Genomic DNA, 23,267 nt, shown 5'->3' on the forward strand with positions numbered 1-23,267 from the left:
AAGCAATTTTTAACAATTTGTTATAATCACCTTTTTCATGTCTTGTGAAGAGGTTTTTTCTATCTATGAACAACAAACTACGAATAATAGTTGTTATAAATAAATGTGTTTCTGAATCATTTGTGTGAATAAAACAAAAGACAACATATACCTGAACTTATTGATAAAAGTCAGGTCAGGGTTCCCCACCACAGATCCTGGATCAATACCAGGCCGTAGACCATTTTGTACGACACCGTCCACCTGTAGAACCCCAGGTCCTCTGAAAAACAACAGGCATGAATTATGAATGTACCAAAAGGACAATTCTGGGCAGTAACCGAGACACCAAAATAAACTATTATGCTGATTATTAGTCCCATTGCATTTATGGCCCTGAATGTGTACTAACCTCAAACAGATTTAAACATTGCAATTGTATAAATTAATATCAATGCCTCAAAGAATAAAATAATCAAAAATATTAACTTTTTCATTTAGCATTGGCATTCCAACAATGCAAAATATAAAATAAAAATGAAATGTTTAAGGTGACCCTACTCATACAATAAAGGGGCAGTATTATAAAAATAAATCACTTAATGATTTTTCTAGAGTGATATATATTCCTATACAGTAGCTTCATTCAGAGGTTGAAAAAGTTCTGTTCCCTCTCTCCCTTGTTATTCTACATTTTATTAAAAAAAAAAGTCAGTTCCAAATGGGTGGAAACTCCTCCTCCTGACAATCCTGGCTCCTCCTACCCTATAAAAATGGGAGCTCCTCCCTTTCAAACTATCTCACAGGTAAAACAAACACAGCGGTTTAATAGAATATACATTATACTTTGTCATATACTGTATGTAAAGCTACAGACACTAAATGTGTTCTGTGTATTTGAGGAGCAGTGGGCAGCCACGCTGTAGCACCCAGGGAGCTGTTAGGGTTAATATAAGGGACTGATCAACATCCCACAGTGATGGACCGAGGGAGATTAGAACTAGGGATGTAACGATTAATCGGAAGGCAGTTAAAAATCGATTCATAGGTATCACGGTTGATATCGATTTTCTGAAAATTGAATCGCAGTACTTTTTTTAACCAGCAGAGGGCAAGTGTACAAGTGTAGGCAGCGGGCGGAGTCTGCTAATACTTTCTTTCTAGCTACCTTCTACTCTTAAATATGTTAATAAATGATTCATTGCCCCTTTAGCACCGAAAGAATATCTGTAATATTACTTGAATATCTGTAAAAGTCACGTTTTTCTATTAGCTCTGTCTGCTAGCATAGCTTCTCTTCTTCACTGCAAGAATTTCTGCATGCCAACCGACCACTGTGTTACCAGCGCCCTCTGCTGGTCCAAACAAATATGACGTAAATCAGTGTAATCACGGTTTTTTTTTTAAAGTCCAATTGTTAAGGCACAAAATACATTTTCAGTTGCACTTTTAAAAAGAAAAAGAACTATTATGCAGTTTTGCATTGTTTATTATAGAACCAGAATTTAAATTAATAGGCTTCATTTTCATTTCTATTATTCCTTTATTTATTTCATTCAAGATTTATTTTTAGTTAAATTGCATTGTTTTGAATAGTGTATCAAGGGATTCTTTTGACAATGAAATATAAAAGGAAAATAATACAGTATTTTCTAGTTTTTCCCAAAAAAAAAATTGTCTACATTCCCATTTTGTAAAATAAATCGTGAGAGAATCGTATCGTGAACCCAGTATCGTGAATCGAATCGTATCGGGAGTTGAGTGAATCGTTACATCCCTAATTAGAACCAATGAGACTACCATTACAAGCCTGCTCCCTTGACCACTAGTCCCTTTATCCACAGATAATATATTTATGTTCAGTATATACATTATCCAGTACATTGCTAATGTAAAGCACAGTGTGAGAGCTCACAATTAGTTTCATTTTTTAGTACCCGTTAAACTGCCTTGTATCGCCTTAGACATAATCTGACGTGTTTGTGACCCAAAGCGACGCAGCGGTTGGACAAAACAAATGATTATCACTTTAAATGGACTATTCGTGTAGTTGGAAGAGGAGAGGATGACAAGAAAGTGACTTTGCAGCTTAACACTCTTTTCAGAGGGCCAAAACTCTTGAAAACAGGTGAGTTTGGGAAAATAAACTATGTTGTTGAGGTTCTTAGAACAAATGGAGATGTGAGAAAAATAGCATGACACTGGACCTTTAAATAATATTAAACAGACCTATAACTAGGGCTGTCTGGCGCTTGATCGGTGCGCCTGGGCGACTTGTAGCGTCCCCTTGGTGCCCTTGGCAAGGCAAGGCAAATTTTATTTGTATAGCACATTTCATACACAAGGCAACTCAATGTGCTTTACATGATAAAATATTCAATTGTTTAAAATCAATAAGAACATTTAAAGTCATCAGTAAAATCTATTAAAATCATCAGTAAAATCAATTAAAATCATCAACAAACACATGACATCAACAACACGACCATGAAACATGAAAATCTCTCTCAATCATACACAGTAAAAAAAAAAAAGTGCCTTTAACTTTGATTTAAAAATGTTCACATTAGATGCTGACTTCAGCTCTTCTGGCAGTTTGTTCCACTTCTTTGCAGCATAACAACTAAACGCAGCATCACCATGTTTACTGTGAGCTCTGGGCTCCACTATGACCTGTGTCCATATATCTGAGAGACCTGCTGGGTTCATACCTGACTAACATGTCACTGATGTATTCAGTGTAAAGACTTTAAAACTGGAGTAATGTGTTCTGACCTCTTTGTTCTGGTTAAGACCCAAGCTGCAGCGTTCTGAACCAGCTGTAGCTGTTTGATGCTCTTTTGGGGGATTCCTGTCAGAAGACCATTACAATAGTCCAGTCTGCTGGAGATAAAAGCATGGACCAGTTTCTCCTGATCTTTCTGAGTCATTAAACCTTTCACTCTGGAGATGTTCTTCAGGTGGTAGAAGGCTGTATGTAGGGTGGTATACCAGTTGTGTCCCTAAATCCTTTAGTGACGCAGTTTCCTCACCTGCTGCGAGGAATTCACTAAGAATGCAGCAATGATTAGTGCACATGCAGAAGTGATGGAGACTGCCCTATTCAAATTAGCGTTTCGCTCGTTCAATGTGGAGACGCGAGTGCAAAGAAGCATACAATGACATTTGAGTTAAATTGGAGGCAGATGGACTTCTCTGTCTACTGCACAAACATTTTATAATGTAGAAAACTAAAAAAACAAATAACCATCTTCCTGTAACTTAACTCTGATCAGTCCATGAAAAACAGGCAGATTTGGACAAGGCCTGGGCCGAAAATCGATAAATCAATTAACCGGAAGATAAATAAAATTAACTCGATGAGTATTCCGGCCTCGGTATATTGCCATATTCATACGTATTTGGTGGCGCTCCTGTTGGCTGCGGGTGCAGTAACTAGCATGAGCAACAAACATAAAACAGCAGTCAGTTCTAATAATGTATCAGTGAACTTGCAGCGTAATTACTCTAAAATAGTATACAACCGCCAGGTAGTGTTATGGTAGTTACTGAAAAAAAGTAACTAATTACTGTTACTACTTACTTCATTCACAAAGTAACTCAGATACTATTTTGATTACTTACACCAAAAAGTAATGCGTTACTGGAAAAATTCACTTTTGAGTTACTTAGAATTAAAGAATGTACTATTTATTTTGGGTCATTTGTGTCCATACAGCTTCATATCAGTGCTGTAATAATATAATAATCCACTGTTGATCAACTGCTATAAAACTACCATAAAAAATGTGCATATAAAGCACAAAACAGCTGCTCCAAAATTAAAACTAATTTTTCAGCCTTAGCACAGTAATGTAAAGTGAGCTGTGCATATTCCAGATGCACATTCTGCTGTTGAAAATGCTTATAAAAAAATGTGGAAAAACAAATTCACAGCATTTTTCTCAGCTACACAATGCTAAACATATCAGGCTAACGAGCTGCTGTTAGCAGTGACTCAGCAGCAGTGACAGACTGCTTATTTACAACATACCGTGCAATAGTTTGGCTGATCTGTCCCTGGATAACAGTCACAGTCCGGTAAAATCCAGCCACAGCGTTAGCTTAGCTTCACCTTTTGGAGACAAAAATAATACGCGTATTTCCACTCTGAGAAGCATGTCCTCCTCTCGCATTGACTCGCCATGATTGCCGCATGTGATGTAAACAGAAACACGCTGACAATGCTTCTTCTTTTACTGTTTTACCGTGTTTGGCACGGCGTCCCGCAAAAATATGTAGTACCACTGTAAACAGGAAGTGCACTGCAGGACAAACGCACCATATTGCAATGGTAACGGCGTTATTTCTTTAGAAAAATATTGCGTTACAGTACTAGTTACTGTCAAAAGTGACGTTGGGGCAGTAACGCGTTACAACGCTGTTGCCAGGTAATCTTAGATTTAGGTAAATCAAACAGTTATAGTCCGATAGATGGGACAACTCTGGACCTACTACTTAGCTTCAGATTGCTACGCAGGCTACACCCAGCGGCCTGTGAAGCAGCAGAGCCTTGTACCAGCGGTGTCCGCCAGCGGAGAAGACATATGCGGTGTGATCGGAAGCAGAAGCGGGGATGCCGTGCAGGGCTAGCAACCAAGCTAAGTCTAAGTATTTTTCTTTCCTCGTCTTTCACCTACAAACAGACTAGATGTCAAGAGGGTTCACTCTTAGCACCTGCATGTTTGTTCTATAGCAGAATGAACGGAGTAAACTAGAAACTATTTGGTCCATTCTGTTTGGTTTAAGACTGAATGAAAACGGAACTAAATAAAACAGGGGGAGGCGGGGCCGCAAGCTATTTTGTTTAGAAAGGTTCTAACTAGATTGGAAGTGTTACCTGTTAAGGAATGTACATCTATATACCTCTGTGCCTCAATGTTTAATATTTATTTCAAGTGCAATTTTGTTTTTAAGAGAGACTTGATAAACCATTTTATTTATTGCTTTGGTTGTGTGTGTGCATTTGAGGTGTTTTTTTCTTAACAGAGTCAGGGTCTATTTTATTGTTTTTGTTTGTGATATTTATTAAAGTGCATTTTTTTGCTAACAGAAACTGAGTCCATTTTATTTTATTTGTTTAAAAGTTCTTAAAATTACAATTACAATGGTTAAAAATACAAGTTGATTGCATTTGAAACGGTGGACTTGCATTTTTATGATATGTTATTACATTAGTGGTTAATTCGTTCTAAAAAAACGTCAACAAAATATTGTTTATCGGCAAAAATGTGTGTTACAATATATCGTCGAGCAAAGTTGTTTATTGGCCCAGGCCTAAGCTCCACTTATTAAATGAAGAGCACTCCTACCAACAACAGACACATAAACAGTGTTTGCACTATTTTTAGGTCAAAGTCCCAATAAACACAAAATAAACAAGTGTATGTTCTTTAGAGCTGCAGCGATTGACTCTTTTTGGAATCGATTAATCTAGCACTTTATCGATCGATTAATCGGATATGTTTTTAAACAACCTAACAACCAAATAATGCAGAACAAAAATGATGTAGCTGTAAAATGATCAAGCACTTGGCTTTTATTTCTAAAAAAAAACAAAAACAGAGGTATTTATTCTGACTCCAACATTTGGCTCCAAAACTAAGCCCATTTATTGCAATTTAACCATTTAGTGTTTATAAGTGCCAGTGCCAACAATTAAAAAACAATACACAGGGCTTGAGACTGCGACTAAATTGGTCACATATGAGACTATTTTTTCAGTGTGTGTGACTGAAAATTTCTACTGGTCGTATCTGTGCGAGTGTGTATGAAGACCTTATTTTGAAAATCCAAAAGGAGGAAACTTCCTCGTCCTCCTTGGAATCAGGGTCTGACATGGACACTACATGCGCTGCCATGTCCCCAAACACACGCTGCTGCACCAACACTGGGAGAGACACGGTCCATGCTGCGTTCATGGACACTGGGACAAACACACACAGCTGCTGCTGCAGACACGCAGAGCACGTGGGGGGCGCGTTTATCGGACCTGGGGCGGGGCAGAACGCGCTGAGCGGAGTGAAGAGAGCGTACACGCACAGCCCATACACGATTCCACACCAAAAAAGAGAACCTAATCAATGACTATTTATACCTTTAAAAAAAACTATTGAAAAAAATAGCTATTTTCTTACAGAGGCTATTAATGATTAATGACAAATAAAATCAAGCTATAACAATTAGTTAACCTAAAATAAATCATGTTGTACAATGACTCAGCACATTCCTACTTCACCTCCTGCAACATCTACAGACCATCAACTTTCCTACACCTGTGGCTAACCTTAAATTTTAAATCCCTGGTAAGAAACTAAACCAACAAAAACACTATTCTGGAAGAAAATACAGATTTAATTGTGTGGGAACAGATTCATTTAACCACCAATGTACAGGTTAAATATGTATGTTTCATGTGTGGCAAGAAATGAGTAATTAGCATGTGTTGATCACATGATCATGTGTTATCATATTCAAGCTACTTTTTGTAGCCTTTCAAATACATTAACTAAAAAAATCTTCTTTATAAACATTGTGTTCATGTAAACTGAGATGTGTAAGAATTTGAAGATGAAAGATACTGTTTTATTTCTTGATGTCAATGTATTCTATTTCAAACTGTTTTTAAGTTTCCATTTACATGATCAATATAAATCAAACATTATTCTATATAATTGTAACTGTATATAATGTAATACACTGTATTGTCTTCATAGAGAAGGTATTTATGGCTCCAGGAGGACTTTAATCCAGGTGAGATGAGGTTAAATGGTTCCTTGTAGAGTAAAGGTTACAGACCCCTGACCAGGGGAAGAGTGTTAGGAGACCCCACTATCAGAGCTGGACCCTCTGAATTTAATTCATGAGGTGAAACAATGCAGATGATAAGTTGGTTATGCTACTGTTAACTAGGGATTGACCGATTTTTAGGGCCGATACTGATTTTTCCCCCATCAGCCTTACCCGATGACTGATACAGACTGCTGATTTTCTTGAGCCGATACTACTTTTGCTCCCTCAAATTACATCATAAAAATTACACAATGATGATAACAAATGGTACAAGTCTCAATTAAATAAAAAGGAACATTCATTGAAATTAACAAAGGTGAGGTAGAACGACAACAAGTAAAAAATATTTGCCAAATAATAAAAACAGGTGATGTAGAAGAAGAACAAATAAAAAATAGAGTGAGTTATCTCATGAAATATTATGAAAGAACTGTTTGTCCTTGTCCTGAAAATAGCTTTGACAAAAGTTGGCCTGACTGAAGATGCATTTTATTAACAGGATTATTGAGTATAAAGATATAATTATAGTATTAAACACAAAAAGAAACCATGAATAATAGTCCATTCCAACACAACCCCACACCATAAATTAACAGAGGAAAATAACGTGGTGTCAGATGTGCATTAAGCAACAAACTGTCTAAGTTTCTGTTCTAAATTACATCAACATTAACATTAGGAATAAATATTCAAACAAGTCATAAACTGCTTCTCAAAGTTAAAAACTACTCAGCGCAGCACTGAGAGAGAAGCAGAGAAAGAGGGAAAGAACACAACACGTGGACCCACGGAACAACAGTTAAAAGATGCTTTGAAAGTTTAAAACTTGCCGTTGGGATTGAATAACTTGTGTTGAAAAATATGAAAAAACAATTGTCATAAAATCTCCATTTATTAGAAGTGTTTTTGCATTATATTAACGATTTAAACTTTTTTTTTTAACCCACGCTTTTCATTGACGGTCCCTAAATTCTAACAACATGTAGGGCTCTATGAAATCAGTTTTATTTTTTTCCAAATTCCGTTTTTTTCACTTTAATTTTTTTAATTCCGTTTTTTAGAATTATTTATCATTTTTTAAGGAAAATATTAGTTTTTAACTCCTGTGAGGAAACAAAATAAATAATAATAAATAAAAAACTCATAATTAAACAAAAATGTAAGTCAAAAATAAAGTACATAATATTAAAAAGTAGATATAAGTTGTAGTGTCAGTGTCAGTTCTGATCAACTTAGTTTAAATTAACCTAATTTAAATGATCCTATCTTCTGTGTAATGTGGAATTTGATGTTGACAAGATGTTGCACTTTGTTACTTTTGTCCCTCATAGTCAGGACTAAGTAACACCATGCAATACACTGAAGTTAAAAAACTAAAGAAAACAAAACATCTTTTTCAGGAAAACAACAATGTTCTGGCTAATAAGCCATGCACTCTCTAAATAAAAAAAAACATTACATTTAATATATATATATAAATTAAGTATGAACTTTGTTTTCATTAGTTCATTTTTTATTAATTTATTATATCAACATGAATTTTACTGTAGCTCTGATGAGATTATGTTAGAATGTAACATTCTAATTATGTTGCTCCAATGGACTTTTATTTTGTAAACTGGAAGTTCCCACTGAAACAGGTCTACTTGAGGTAGCTAGCTGACTGTGAATGTGTAACTACGAGACACGGACAAAAAGCTGGAATAAAATAACTAAATTACAGTACAGACTGAGTTATTCTTAGTTAACCAGACATAACAGTTCGAACACTGAGCAGGTGAAGATGATTAAAGCTGATCATGATTTCACGGAGCGCCGCTGCACTACACGAAGCACTTGCAGAGCTTCACAGGCACAGCAAAGTTAAACGAGCACTAGAGGTTCTGTAGTTAGTAGTCAGTGATGATTTACGTTGTTTTAGAGGTTGTTTGTGGTGGTTTAAGATGAGTTTAATGCAGCCAGGACAGGAGGAGAGAGGGTGGTGCACCTAAGTTCATAGCAGAGCCTTCAGCATGTTCCTCACTGAACCATGACAGAGTGGGCGGGACGCATTTAAGTGAAGCTACCGCTGGTATGGAGAGTGGATAGTGCCACTGCTAACCTACCACAGGAGACTGTCGTGTTAAATCAACGTCTGAATTGGATGACGTTACTACGCTGTCGCCATGGCTGACGTGTTTGTAAGGAACCTATTTACACTAAGTTAGGAAGTGTTTTATTTATTTATCGTTTTGTCGTGTGTTGTCATGTTTTTATTTACATTTCCATTTAGTGATGAGCCTTAGGATTTATTATTTTTTAATGAAAAGATGTACGTTGGTTAAAAAGATATAAAAACAGTGGAGCTACGCTGTGTAAAAACAATAATAATCCTGATATAAAATGTCTCACTGGTACAGACTAAGTCTGCAACTAACCACTATTTTAATAGTCGACTAGTTATTGATTATTGAAACGATTAATCGACTAATCAGATGACAAATCATACATTTATTTGTTCTATAACGCCACAATCTTTTAAATTTAGCTTGGGATAAATTACGACAAATAAAAACAATAAATAAAACAATTCCCAACTTAGTGTAAACAGGTTCCTCACAAACACACACCAAAAAAACTGAATATGTCATATGCTTCAGTAATAACATTTACACATTAAAAACTTTGTGCATATGCTTCATTCCATTAATTTTATTGTATATTATTTTTTGTTATTAATAATGAAATTATTTTCTAAAAAATACATAAAAAGCACATGAAAAGCAAAAATAACTACATTAGTGTTTTTACTGTTTAATATAAACCACTGCTGCTGAATCTAGTTTAGTTTATATCTAATGAATTACATAAAGTTATGGTTGATAATTATTTCTGATTACTATTATTAAACCAGATCAAGCTGATGATTTAATCATTCAGGATATTTAGGTTTAATAATCACGGGACGAGAACAGACTGAACAAGCTGGTGAGGAGGGCCAGCTCCGTCCTGGGCTGCCCCCTGGACTCTGTGGAGGAGGTGAGGGACAGGAGGGTATTAGCCAAGCTCACCTCCATCATGGACAACACCTCCCACCCACTGCACGGGACTGTGGAGGAGCTGAGCAGCTCTTTCAGTGGCAGACTGAGACACCCTGAGTGCAAGAAGGATCGCTACCACAAGGCCTTCATCTCCACTGCTGTTACACTGTACAACAAGACCCTAAAGTAACATGTGCAATAATAACCCCCCTTTGCAAAACTACGTGCAATAATCTCTGTATCAGCGCCACTTTATTCCCTGTATCAGCGTCACTTCCTGACAACCTGCACTAGAACTGTAAACTTTTATTCAATTTGTATTTATCCCCTTAAGATGTTTGCTTTTACTTAATGTACATAAGATACCTCTTTTTACTATTTAACTGTCTGCACATTTCTTGTCTATTCTGCACACCCTGAGTGATCTTTCTGAATGCCAAATGTAACAAGTGAATTTCTCCTTTGTGAGATCAATAAAGGATTATCTTATCTTATCTCTTATCTTAATAGTTACATTACTGTCTAATAGGACCTGCTTTATCTGTGAACACGTGAAAAATAATTCAATATATTACGTTTCTCAAGCTGGCAACGACGTCGTAATGTCATCCAGTTCAGATGTTGATTTCACACGACAGACTCCTGCGGTAGGTTAGCAGTGGCACTATCCACTCACCATAGGTTAGGGTTAGCAGTGGCACTATCCACTCACCATAGGTTAGGGTTAGCAGTGGCACTATCCACTCACCATAGGTTAGGGTTAGCAGTGGCACTATCCACTCACCATAGGTTAGGGTTAGCAGTGGCACTATCCACTCACCATAGGTTAGGGTTAGCAGTGGCACTATTCACTCACCATAGGTTAGGGTTAGCAGTGGCACTATCCACTCACCATAGGTTAGGGTTAGCAGTGGCACTATTCACTCACCATAGGTTAGGGTTAGCAGTGGCACTATCCACTCACCATAGGTTAGGGTTAGCAGTGGCACTATTCACTCACCATAGGTTAGGGTTAGCAGTGGCACTATTCCACTCACCATAGGTTAGGGTTAGCAGTGGCACTATTCACTCACCATAGGTTAGGGTTAGCAGTGGCACTATCACTCACCATAGGTTAGGGTTAGCAGTGGCACTATCCACTCACCATAGGTTAGGGTTAGCAGTGGCACTATCCACTCACCATAGGTTAGGGTTAGCAGTGGCACTATCCACTCACCATAGGTTAGGGTTAGCAGTGGCACTATCCACTCACCATAGGTTAGGGTTAGCAGTGGCACTATCCACTCACCATAGGTTAGGGTTAGCAGTGGCACTATCCACTCACCATAGGTTAGGGTTAGCAGTGGCACTATCCACTCACCATAGGTTAGGGTTAGCAGTGGCACTATTCACTCACCATAGGTTAGGGTTAGCAGTGGCACTATCCACTCACCATAGGTTAGGGTTAGCAGTGGCACTATTCACTCACCATAGGTTAGGGTTAGCAGTGGCACTATCCACTCACCATAGGTTAGGGTTAGCAGTGGCACTATTCACTCACCATAGGTTAGGGTTAGCAGTGGCACTATTCACTCACCATAGGTTAGGGTTAGCAGTGGCACTATCCACTCACCATAGGTTCGGGTTAGCGAAGGCATTATCCACTCACCATAGGTTAGGGTTAACAGTGGCACTATTCACTCACCATAGGTTAGGGTTAGCAGTGGCACTATCCACTCACCATAGGTTAGGGTTAGCAGTGGCACTATCCACTCACCATAGGTTAGGGTTAGCAGTGGCACTATTCACTCACCATAGGTTAGGGTTAGCAGTGGCACTATCCACTCACCATAGGTTAGGGTTAGCAGTGGCACTATTCACTCACCATAGGTTAGGGTTAGCAGTGGCACTATCCACTCACCATAGGTTAGGGTTAGCAGTGGCACTATTCACTCACCATAGGTTAGGGTTAGCAGTGGCACTATTCACTCACCATAGGTTAGGGTTAGCAGTGGCACTATCCACTCACCATAGGTTAGGGTTAGCAGTGGCACTATCCACTCACCATAGGTTAGGGTTAGCAGTGGCACTATTCACTCACCATAGGTTAGGGTTAGCAGTGGCACTATCCAATCACCATAGGTTAGGGTTAGCAGTGGCACTATCCACTCACCATAGGTTAGGGTTAGCAGTGGCACTATCCACTCACCATAGGTTAGGGTTAGCAGTGGCACTATTCACTCACCATACCGCTCGCTGTTGGTGTTGGGAGGAGAATAGCCGACGTGAAACCAACTTCACCGCGGTGGACACAGTTATAAGGACTGATTGGAATTAATCTCATCAATATCTCACCATCTAAAGGAGACACAAGCACAATCTCTGTGTAAACTTCACAGCTGGTTTTATCATTAGAGTCTATCAAACCACGCTAACGGAATTCAGTCACCAGTTAAACACAGTCACCACTCAAACTATAGAACCGGCTAGCTAGCGGGCTAAAAGCTAACCACGTAGCCTCGCTGTTTCTAACCCATATTTAACAGTGAATAATAATATGATCTGCTCCAGCTGTGTATGATAAACTACAGGAACTTTAGCAATGACTGTATCTTCATCATCACTAAGTCTATAAACAATAACATGATGAACACAGGCAGGATGCTAACGTTAGCATCCTGTCTGTGTTCATGAAACCTCCACATCAGCCTAAATGCACTTTAAAACCATCAGAGGCTTTCAGTAAAACCATTAAAATAGTGTTTTTACTCTAAAACCATCAGTTAAACCATTAAAGTAGTGTTTTTACCTTCAGTCCTGACGGTAGGTGAACTTTCTTCTTCTTCTTCTAATGGTTTCCGGCAGGCTGTACACTAAAAGAAGCGTAATGCTGCCCTCTTCTGTTCAGTTAGAGTCACTCCATTTTAGATTCTCAAATAGAGGTTGGAAGATTGGAGATATCTCACTACTGCCTTATCTATTAAAATCGACTCTGTTCTTGATGCAAATATTGACTTTATTGAAAACACTGTCAGCCCAAGAGTTGAAAGTTCTTTAAATAACGTTCCCCTTTCAACAGAATAACATCTACAGGCCAATAGAACATGGGAAATAGTCTCAAGTTGACCACACTGACATAATCCATCCGGATGTTTGCCTATTCGATTTAAATATGCAGCTAGTCCACAATGTCCCAGTCTTAATCTGGTTATCTTAACTTGATTTGATCGGCAAGTTGCCCACAGGAGTCTAGTGCCCTGCACACAAGGTTGACACTTAAAATAATGCCTCCCTCTAGACTCATTCTCCCACTCCCTTTGCCATTGCTGATACACAGTAGCTTTGAAAACACTGACACACTCAGCCTTCCCCAATCGGACCACATATTCAATTTCCGTCTCGAGAAGAGCCTTCTTTGCCAGCCTATCAGCAGCTTCATTCCCCACAATACCTGAATGAGATGGGATCCAGGAAAAAACAATACTAGACCCCATCAACTCTATTCGGTGAAGGCAACACAAAATCTCTACCACAGTATCTATCCTAGCCCCGGAGGGATGGTCAGAAATTGCCTGTAAGGCAGCCATGGAATCCGAATATATATGCGACATCTCAGGTTTATTTCGTTCAATCCAATCTAAAGCCCACCTAATGGCTAACAACTCAGTCGTGAACACAGATACATAATCAGATACACGCATTAGGTGAACTTTAATCAGCTTCGGTGCTAAAGAAGTGATGTCTCCGTGTTCACAGATAGTAAAAGATGGAGGAGGAGGAAACACGATCGGTTCAACGCATGCGCGGAGACGACGTCACACTTGCTACACTTGAAAAAAAAAAAAAAAAAAAAACTAATAATATTCTGCCGTGATATTTTTAATGGAAACGACCGTAAGACATTTAAAAAATATTGTTATAATATATGTGTAAATATTTTACTGTTTTATGGTGTGTTTAATTGTTAATTGCAAAAAAACATAAAAAACCCTGATTTAGACGTTCACACTTGTTACATGCTTGTCAAGATGGATTCATCCATATACCAGCAGCAAATAACACGTTAATAAAATAATTACAGATACTAAAATAATATGATTATACTAATAGAAAATAAAACTAATAATAATAAATTTATATGAGTTATTTATATTTTGTTTCAAAATTTAACACACTCCTTCAACTGGCAATGTTTATTTCAATGATCAGATTTATTTATTTATTTTTTTTTAAAAGAACAACAATCATTCATAAACGTTTCAGTAATAATGTGATTGATAATTAATTACAATTATGGTGTAATTATAATGGTAATTTTAAAAAATCTGTTGCTGTTGTAATTCTAATCAAATTGTAAATGAGTTCAAATAATTGACATTGTAATTGTAATTGGCATGAAAATTCTATAAAAATTGTCCATTACAATTGAATGCAAAACTGGGGAACCATGTTATAGTTCTATGTACAGTTCTACACATCTGTAATTAACAAGTCATCATCCAGCTCTGTCCGTCCTCCATTTCACTGCTTTGTTCCTGACTCTAGCTGGTTGCCAGATACAACCAACGATTCCCCGCATGAAATATGTTGAATATCCACAGAAACGCCCCAAAAACCATCCGTTCATCATCCAAATAAAACATAAATATCACCTTTAACCAACGTTGTTTGATCACTAAGTTAGTTATTTTATAATCTCACAATCAGCGGGAAAATACTCAATCTAGCAACCACTCAACTGTCGCGCAGATGTTACAACCAACTTTTTATAAACTTTATGACAAACCAGTCAGAATAAATGTGTTTAATGGTGATTTAAGAGTGAATAAAGTAGTTACAGCCTGAAGGATTTGGTCTGTGGATGATTTAATGGATTTCAGAGGAAATTTGTTGAGTATAAATTAATTTATGAATAAATTATTATTGGTTTGTTCTCAGAAACAATATATATTTTAGATTAATATTGTACGAGCAGTGAAAATAAAGTCACTGTGTAAATCAAATTAAATCAACAGTTGCTTTTGCCTTGTTTAAATTTTTTGTTGTTGTTTCTATTATTATTATATATATTTTTTTTTTATTTATTTATTTATTTATTTTTCTTTTTTTATTTTTTTTTTAAAGAAAATTTCATAATTAAACAGCATTGAACCATAATGTTTTTCTTCTTCCTTTGAAAGTAAGTTATTTTTGTTTTGTTTTTTACAAGTTATTAACTCTGATTTTAGTAAAAAAAAAAATATTCTGATGATATATTTGTGTTTGCTGAAGGCTAAAGAAAGTCAATTTAAATTGTTAAATAATGTTTACACATGTAATGATTTCATACATCAATTGTTTATTAAATGAGATCCTTTATTCGTCCCACAAGAGGAAATTTGCATTTCAGTTTCATCTCCGTCCAAGAAACATGAAAACACAATCACATAAAACATGGAGGATAAGGAGGTATATTTATATTTATAGTAAGACAGTTGAGCTTTGTTTTGTTTACATGTAAGTATGGTAAACTTAAAAAATGTAACCACATTTGATATTATTTTATAAGTAATTGTTTTGATGCCACTTATTATTATTATTATTATTATTATTATTATTATTATTATTATTATTATTATTATTATTATTATTATTATTATTATTGAGTACTTAGTAAAAGTAGTCCTGTGAAAATACTATTGTAGAGGAGCGGAACCTTCGGCACTATAGATTGCAGTTCCCCGGTTACATTAGTGTGGACTCACTTCCTGTTTCCGCTCATACGTGATCTGGGAGAAGACGGGTGTGCATCGTGGTTCCTACTCTAACACTCTACATGTACTTTACAGGTTAGTGCTTGGTTTAAAACAACTGTTAATGAAAGCTTTAGGCTTTCATTACTTATAAGTCACTTTGTTTTGATAAGTTGTGCAACTTGTGATGTCAGTTTTATAGACTTTAACAGCGGTAGAGCCGAGCCGCCTCGCCACGGTAGTCTCGCGATATTTAGTGTAATTCCCGCTATAGTTAAAGGTATTGTGGACGATGTTTAACACTCTCTCCACATTCAGAAAAAAAAAAAAAAAAAAACACGCCTACGTGTGCGGGAGAGCGTGCACGAGCCCCGTTTTCCTCGTGCACAGCTCTGTTTACAAGTTGGTGTGGACATCGGTCATACAAGCTTACCTTACAAAAGAAGATTTACACTTTTCCCACTATGTCAGACTCGCCACCGGTAAGTGAAAATCTATTTTCAAAGGACCCGGTGCGCACCGGGCACGAGCACGTACGACGGCCTTTCGTAAACATGATTGACAATTAGGAGGACCAATAGTCTTGATGATCCACCCGGAAGCTAAACATCGTCTACAATACCTTTAATATATGTCGCTAGAGGCACCGAAGGGTAACTGAATGTTGCACTATTTACATGGAAACCTATAGCACATTAAAGCTGCAGTATGTGTCAATTTCTGTTATTACAATAAGTCATCTGGAAATGTAATAAGCAGTTGTTACATATGGTTTTGGATAACAAAAGATGAGTGAACATGGAATTGCACTTTATTTTGATTTAATTCATCATTTGTACTGGATATTGAAAGCACTGAACTGTATTATTGTAAATGAGCTTCAAAGAGAGAATTAATATACGCAATCTGGGAAAAGACGATTGTGCAGCGTGGTTCCTACTCTTATACTTTACATGTACTTTACAGACATTCTCTTTGTTAACGTGGACACCGTGCCAGCTGGGGCCCATAACATAAGCACACAAATATGGTACAGATTTCATTACAGGATTACATTTTTGGTCTGGATTCTGGTTTTCAGATTAAGTTTGTTATGAAGTAAAGTTTTATTTTTGTAAAACTACATTTTTCATTCACAAAAGTAGATATTTAAAGCTGCTTTCACATTTTCTAAATGAGTTAAATGTGTTTTTAACTCATTAAGTTAGTGGTCAAAAGTTTTCCCAATTCTTAATATAATTTACATAATGTACAAATATTTTAAGTGCCAAAAAATACAAATATAATACAAAGACAGGGATACAAAGTGGTGGATTGAGCGGTGCTGTTTCAATCTACTCCCTGACAAAAAAAATTAATCATTCCTGTGGCACACACACACAGCCTACTCAAAGGGTAAACAAATAAATAAATAATAAATAACAAATAATTTTTTTAACTAAAATGTGCTAAATAAAAATCGTTCTTATCTCCAAATTCGATGAATCGATTAAATCGATTTTTTGCCCAGCCATAGCTAGAGGCACAGGAGAGTAACTGAGTTTTGCGCTATTTACATAGAAACCTATAGCACATTAAAGCTGCAGTATGTGTAAATTTCTGGTATTACAATCAGTCATCTGGAAATGTAATAAGCAGTAATTACATATGGTTTTGGATAACAAAAGATGAATGAATATAGAATTGCATTCTGTTTTGACTTAATTTGTCATTGTTTGTACTGGACATTGAAATGTATTGTAAATGAGCTTCAAAGAGAATTAATATACACAATCTGGTAAAAGACAAGAGTGCTGTGTGGTTCCTACTCTTAAACTCTACATGTACTTTCCAGTGTTTTGCAGACATTCTCTGGATTGAAAAGATGTGAAAAACTGCAGCTTTTTCTCCTTTATCCTAAAATCACAAACTACATGTGATTATTGTGGAGATAGTTTGTCAGAAAGCAGACGATAGACCTTCACAGTTGAGTCTGATCTGAGTGTTTGTAGATCAAATAAATCATGTGAGAAAAGAACGTAAGCAGCGTAAACACAGCAACAGAAGGAAATATGAATCAGGTGGGATGTAGAAGTGGAATGGAAATACCAACTATTTACTAATGCTGACGTTAATGCTGCTTAGGCCACAGATTGTCATCTACACCAGTGTTTCTCAAATGGGGGTACGCCATGCCACTACAGGGGTACTAGAGGGAGACAATGACATTTACAGTGATTTCAACTCAATAAAAGACACAGATGTCTAAATATAATACTTTATTATTAAATTAAAAAAAACACCTAAAAGTAAATGAGATGCTAATAATAAATATAAAAAGAAGGTTCTGGATCTAATGAAATAAGTGGTGGATGTTGGTCTGAGGCCAACCCTGGGGTCAAACACAGGTTAAATGGTGTAATATAGTGTAAATGTGTGATGTTTAATAACAGGATTATTGGCATTCCTGCAGGTGATCTCTGTCTCCTCCCTCTGATTGGCTCGTATCACTCAGGTGTTATAAAACATCAACTTTGGACCTGTTGCTCTCAGCTTTGGCTCCGCCCCACTTCCTTGTGTCCCAGCTTCTTGTCTGTGGTTAGTTAGTGGAGCAGGTGTGTAGTTTGGAACTCTTGTGTTTACACACTCAGAGATCAACAGCATTTTCTTAGTTGCTCTCAATGCTGCTGTTGCCTCGTTGCCCCACTTCACCTGCTGCGTTAGAGCTCACCTGTCCATTCAGCGTCAGTGACACCACCTGACAGGTATGTTTATCCTGTTCCTCCTTTCCCATTAGCTACGCTAAGCTAAGCTAGTGTTCTTAGAGAGGTGGAGATGCTGCTGCTTTGCTTTGCTGTGATTCCTGCAGTCAGGGGCTGTTCTAGTGATTTGGAGGCCCCAGACCAGGGTGTCCAAGTCATTTTAGTTCAGGGGCCAAATACGGACCAGTTTGATCTCAAGAGGGCCACAGATTTTATGTTGGAAAACCAGTCAACCAGTAACCTTTTTTGATAAAAAAAAAAAAAAAATTGACTATTTTTCAAATCTTATAGAAAATAATATACAATTTGCAATCACATATTTTAGAACAGTAATACAGCTCTATATTAATATATTTCAAAGAAAAAACATTTTCTATTTTTCATAAATCATTAAATGTATTTTATATCAGCATCACTTATAAGAAAAGTAGAATGGATGAACATGAGATGTTTAGGACATGACCACTACACTAACTACATCTATAATTAATCACCTGCTTCATTTATTAAAAACAAGATGGAAAATCATATCAAATGCATTAATTATTCAATATTAATTATTCAGACAAATTGGGTTTTAATTCAGATTCTTAATTTTTTTTTAAAGCATAATTAAGTAGGGATTCGAGGCTGATGGGCTGTGGGGGTGCAAATGGGAGGGGGTGTGGCCACACCTCACGTATCTGTAGTTCATATGTCTATACCAGGGGTGTCTAAACGTGGTCCACCAGGATGTCAATGTGTCCCTGATCCAACACTTCTGATATCCTGAAGCAGTTTTGCTAATGAGTCTCCCAGCTGTGTTAGAACAGACATATTAAAAACACCTTGGACCCCCGACCCTCCAGGACCAAGTTTGGACACCCCTGAAACTGACAGAGAGCATGGATGTAATGAGTCAGCAGAAAAAGGAAAGAGCTGCCAGTGGAGGATCAGTGACTTTGATAGAGTGATCAACAGAGTTATGATTGAGGATCGTGCATAAACACCTGTGTCACGGACTGAGTTTACCTCGTACTGAGATCGATTATGAGCATATATGCACATGCGCATTACTATAAAAAAAAATTTTTACTAAAAAATAAATAAAAATAAAATAATAATATCTCAATTTTGTTTATTTTTGTTTTCAAAGTGAAAGAACACATGTTAGTTAGTTTAGACAAACACTAATGTCCATTTATCTTAAATCAATCAGAGCTAATGAACAAACAGATGTTTTCTATGAAACAAGGCCACAGAACTAAAAGAGAAACCATAATGAGCTTTGTTTATGTTCTAACTGAAGACCTTCAAATGACCTTCAGTCTGTTAGAGGAAGACATTATGACTAGAAACATAGAACACTAGCAGTGTTAATGTAAACTATGTGTTGAAGTGTTCTGATGACACTGTATCCCTCACTTTGTTGGCTGTGTGATGCCAACTTTATCACCATCAATGGAAGAAAAACCCAAGACATGGTTCTGGACGAGGGTTGGGCATCGTTTGGATTTTAACGATTCTGATTCTCAATTTTGATTCCTGCTCTAAACGATTCTTGATTCTGATTCTTTGAGTTGTGCAGGTCAACAGGTCACAGATTTCACAGGATAATTGTTTTATTTGAAAAAGCCTTTACACAGGTTATTTTTATTAATTCACTGAGTTGATACAGTTTAATTTGGTTGCTGTAATGTAACTAAAGTATTCACTTACAAAGGTCCCAACTGTAATGGCAAAACTGAATGTTGCTGAAACAACACTACAAACAAGTTGTCACCAGTTTAAAAAACATAGAGCTACAGGTAGATGTAAAACTAAATAAAATAAACTCAAACCCTGTAGCAGTCATGTGACAAATCAATCAACAGTTCTTGTTGAGAAAGATTATTATTATTCTGGATACAGTGGAAACTATAAAAAATATGTTATATTGTGAGCCAGTTTATATTGCAAGGAAGATATTATATACATTAATGTAATTGGAGTCTAAATTCACGCACTGGTGACGACATATGCTAAGATGGTGGCGGCCCGAACCCCAGGCTAGACTAATTAATAAGAGCCTTAAAAGACATGGATATAATAAAAAGAATGGATGGACGGAGGCATAAACATGCAGACTTTCACACACGGACTTATTAAACACACACGGACCTCGGTAAACACGGTAAACGGAACAGGCTTCCCTGGAGGCTGGCACTAGGACCCAGAGACGGAGTAAATGCATCCCCATACTGCATGTACAGGCTGTGATTTCACCAGTTCATCATTTTATCACAAAACTTTCAACATTAAAATAAAATAAAAAATCCAACCAATTTCTCCTCCTGTGTCCTGTCTGTTGGAGGCAGGTTTTCCTGCATTAGCATCATCGCTACCCGTGCTGCTTCTAGCTACGCTAACTGCTACTACTAGCTACGCTGACTGCTGCTACTAGCTACGCTGACTGATGCTGCTAGCTACGCTAACTGTTGCTACTAGCTACGCTAACTGCTGCTAACTGCTGCTACTGGCTATGCTAACTGCTGCTACTGGCTATGCTAACTGCTGCTACTGGCTATGCTAACTGCTGCTACTGGCTATGCTAACTGCTGCTACTGGCTATGCTAACTGCTGCTACTGGCTATGCTAACTGCTGCTACTAGCTATGCTAACTGTTGCTGCTAGCTATGCTATTTCCACAGAAACAACCTTGAGCTTTTCTGGTCTCTCCATCTATAAACTGGTCCTCCCTGATCCTTCCAACTCCCAGAATGAGGAAAACAAGTGATTCCTGAATGGTCTCTGCAGCCCCACCCACTGGTAAAACGGTGTTCCTACGGGCTGTTCAGATTCAGCTCCTGTCGTGACGTCACCAAAGGAGTCATTTTCATAGGCCGACCTCCTCTGAGCACTGATAGGGGACATTCGAGAGGGGGGCGTTCATCCCCGAGGTGGAGTTTGGTGTGTCCCGCAGTGAGATAGCAGTAGTGTTTTTAAATGTCGCGCAGAGCTAAACACATGCAAATGGCTTTGTTTTTGGTTGTACAAATCAACATAAGTGCCTATATTCTGTCCCAGCTACAGAAGAACAGACAACGTGCTAGCTACGGTTCGTGGTAGCTTGTATGTGTGTGCTAATCACTTTAAATCAGACTGCTTCAGTAACGAGGGTCAGTACAAAGCTGGCTTTGACTCAACATTGAACCTCGTGAAAGGATCTGAACCAACTAAGCACGTGGAGATGAATCGATGCTAATCAAAGATGCGCAATGCTAGTGTATTGATCCATTCAGCGTGCATCGGTACAATTGACGGGTGAAATCGAGATGCATCAGTCACTGCGTGCCTGCATTAGTAAAATCCATGATTGCATCCATTTTTTCATCCATCCATTTTCTGACCCACTTGTTCCTGTTTTCAGGGTCACGGGGCATTTATTTATGTTGTATTTCAATCTATCCTGTTTTTCAAAGGCACATTGAATGCACCACAAGTAGTTGTAAAGGCCAAATAGTGAAAGGTTATAATTATTATTCATATTATATATGTTAATGCTACTGTATTAGCCTAATACCTGCTGAACAGTTCACATTACTATCTGTGGCAGACAGAAATATGTACTATTATTATAAGTGTGACTTTAAGTCACTCATTGAGAATGTTACTGTTTAAGTTGTGACAGTGTGATGAACTGGTTCTAAACGTGAGGAACCAGTTCCTGTTCCTTATGTTGAATCTGGTTCTTAATCCAAACCCTACTGGTGAAAAGAACTGTTCATATATATGAATTCATGCTGTTTTAAGCAATTTCTAACTTTTTCAACCCATTATCCAATGCTAACGCTTGGATAATGTGTACACTATGTTTTTGTTAATGCTAAGCTAATGTTAGGTTAGTGCTAATGCTAGGCAATTGCTAATTCTAGCCTATTGCTAATGCTAGGCTAATAATAATGCTAAGTTAACGCTAATGCTAAGCTAATGCAGTGCCAGCACCTGCATCCTCACTTGTAGTTTCTTCAAGAAATGCCAATATTCTAGTTTTTATTTTTTAGTTGTGAATAGAGTTGCCACCCATCCCTTAAAATACAGAATCGTACATTATTTGACCATTAAATGGTGCGTCCCCTACTGAGCCAAAACAGAATGCTGTTTGTTCCGTATTTGCATAAATGACCAGAACACTAAACATGTCCGTCAGACCGTCACACACTAAGTAAAACACAGGAAATGCCAAGACCAGCCACATCGTGGTGGTGGGATCTACATAGGACCCCTGCTTTCTGTGGTGTGTCCTGTGTACATGGATGTGTGTGTGTGGTGCTTTCAGGGACTGTTGGAGAGTAGAGAGACGACACACATCAGAGCTGCTCTAACCCTAAAAATGTCCAACTTTAGAGAGTTTTCAGTGTCAAACAGCTTCAGGAAAACAACACTGTAGATATGAACAATCATCATCATCTCCTGAGGATGATACAGTAGACTCGTCATGGTTGGACTGATTTAATAAACTACTGGGATTTGATTTTATGTTTAGGATGTGGAGGTCAAAGGTCAAAATTGGAACGATTCCGTATTTTAAGGGACGGGTGGCAACCCTAGTTAACATCACAGTGTGTAGCATTTAGCGTTAGCATCACAGTGTGTAGCATTTAGCGTTAGCATCACAGCGTGTAGCATCTAGCGTTATCATCACAGCGTGTAGCATTTAGCGTTAGCATCACAGTGTATAGCACTAACTCTCATCCAGTCAGTGTGCTGTTAAACTTCAGAGCTCCAGATATTTGTTGTGAAACTCAGAGCTTTGACATCTTTTATCTTCTCTAATGTGTGTTTACACTCTTTACCATGATACTCAGGTAGTGCTGTCTGTCTCACACTCATATCTTCAGCTCATCATCTCATGACGTGAAGATGGATCAGGACACGTTGAAGTAACAACATGAGATCCAGACTGTAGATCAGAGGTGAGACCACGTCAGAGCTCAGCACTCACACCTCTGTACATCAGTGTTACA

The 23,267-nt window shown here is 37.5% G+C and overlaps 1 protein-coding gene and 1 long non-coding RNA gene across 2 annotated transcripts in view; one reads left to right on the forward strand and one right to left on the reverse strand.

Moving 5' to 3' along the window:
* The window catches only part of LOC114458565 (uncharacterized), a 30,037-nt gene extending 17,392 nt beyond the window's left edge, over positions 1 to 12,645 (reverse strand). The window contains exon 1 of the long non-coding RNA XR_003673062.1: positions 12,619 to 12,645. This is a non-coding gene — a long non-coding RNA (uncharacterized LOC114458565). The remainder of the gene's footprint in view (positions 1 to 12,618) is intronic.
* A 2,906-nt stretch (positions 12,646 to 15,551) lies between these two features.
* Positions 15,552 to 23,267, forward strand: part of LOC114458560 (protein NLRC3-like) — a 32,606-nt gene continuing 24,890 nt past the window's right edge. Inside the window, exons 1-2 of the mRNA XM_028440977.1 lie at positions 15,552 to 15,637; positions 23,142 to 23,216. The gene's annotated coding sequence lies outside the window, so the exon portion shown is untranslated. The remainder of the gene's footprint in view (positions 15,638 to 23,141; positions 23,217 to 23,267) is intronic.

The sequence above is a fragment of the Gouania willdenowi genome, unplaced genomic scaffold (genome assembly GCF_900634775.1).
Source record: "Gouania willdenowi unplaced genomic scaffold, fGouWil2.1 scaffold_129_arrow_ctg1, whole genome shotgun sequence".
NCBI classification, from domain to species: domain Eukaryota; kingdom Metazoa; phylum Chordata; class Actinopteri; order Blenniiformes; family Gobiesocidae; genus Gouania; species Gouania willdenowi.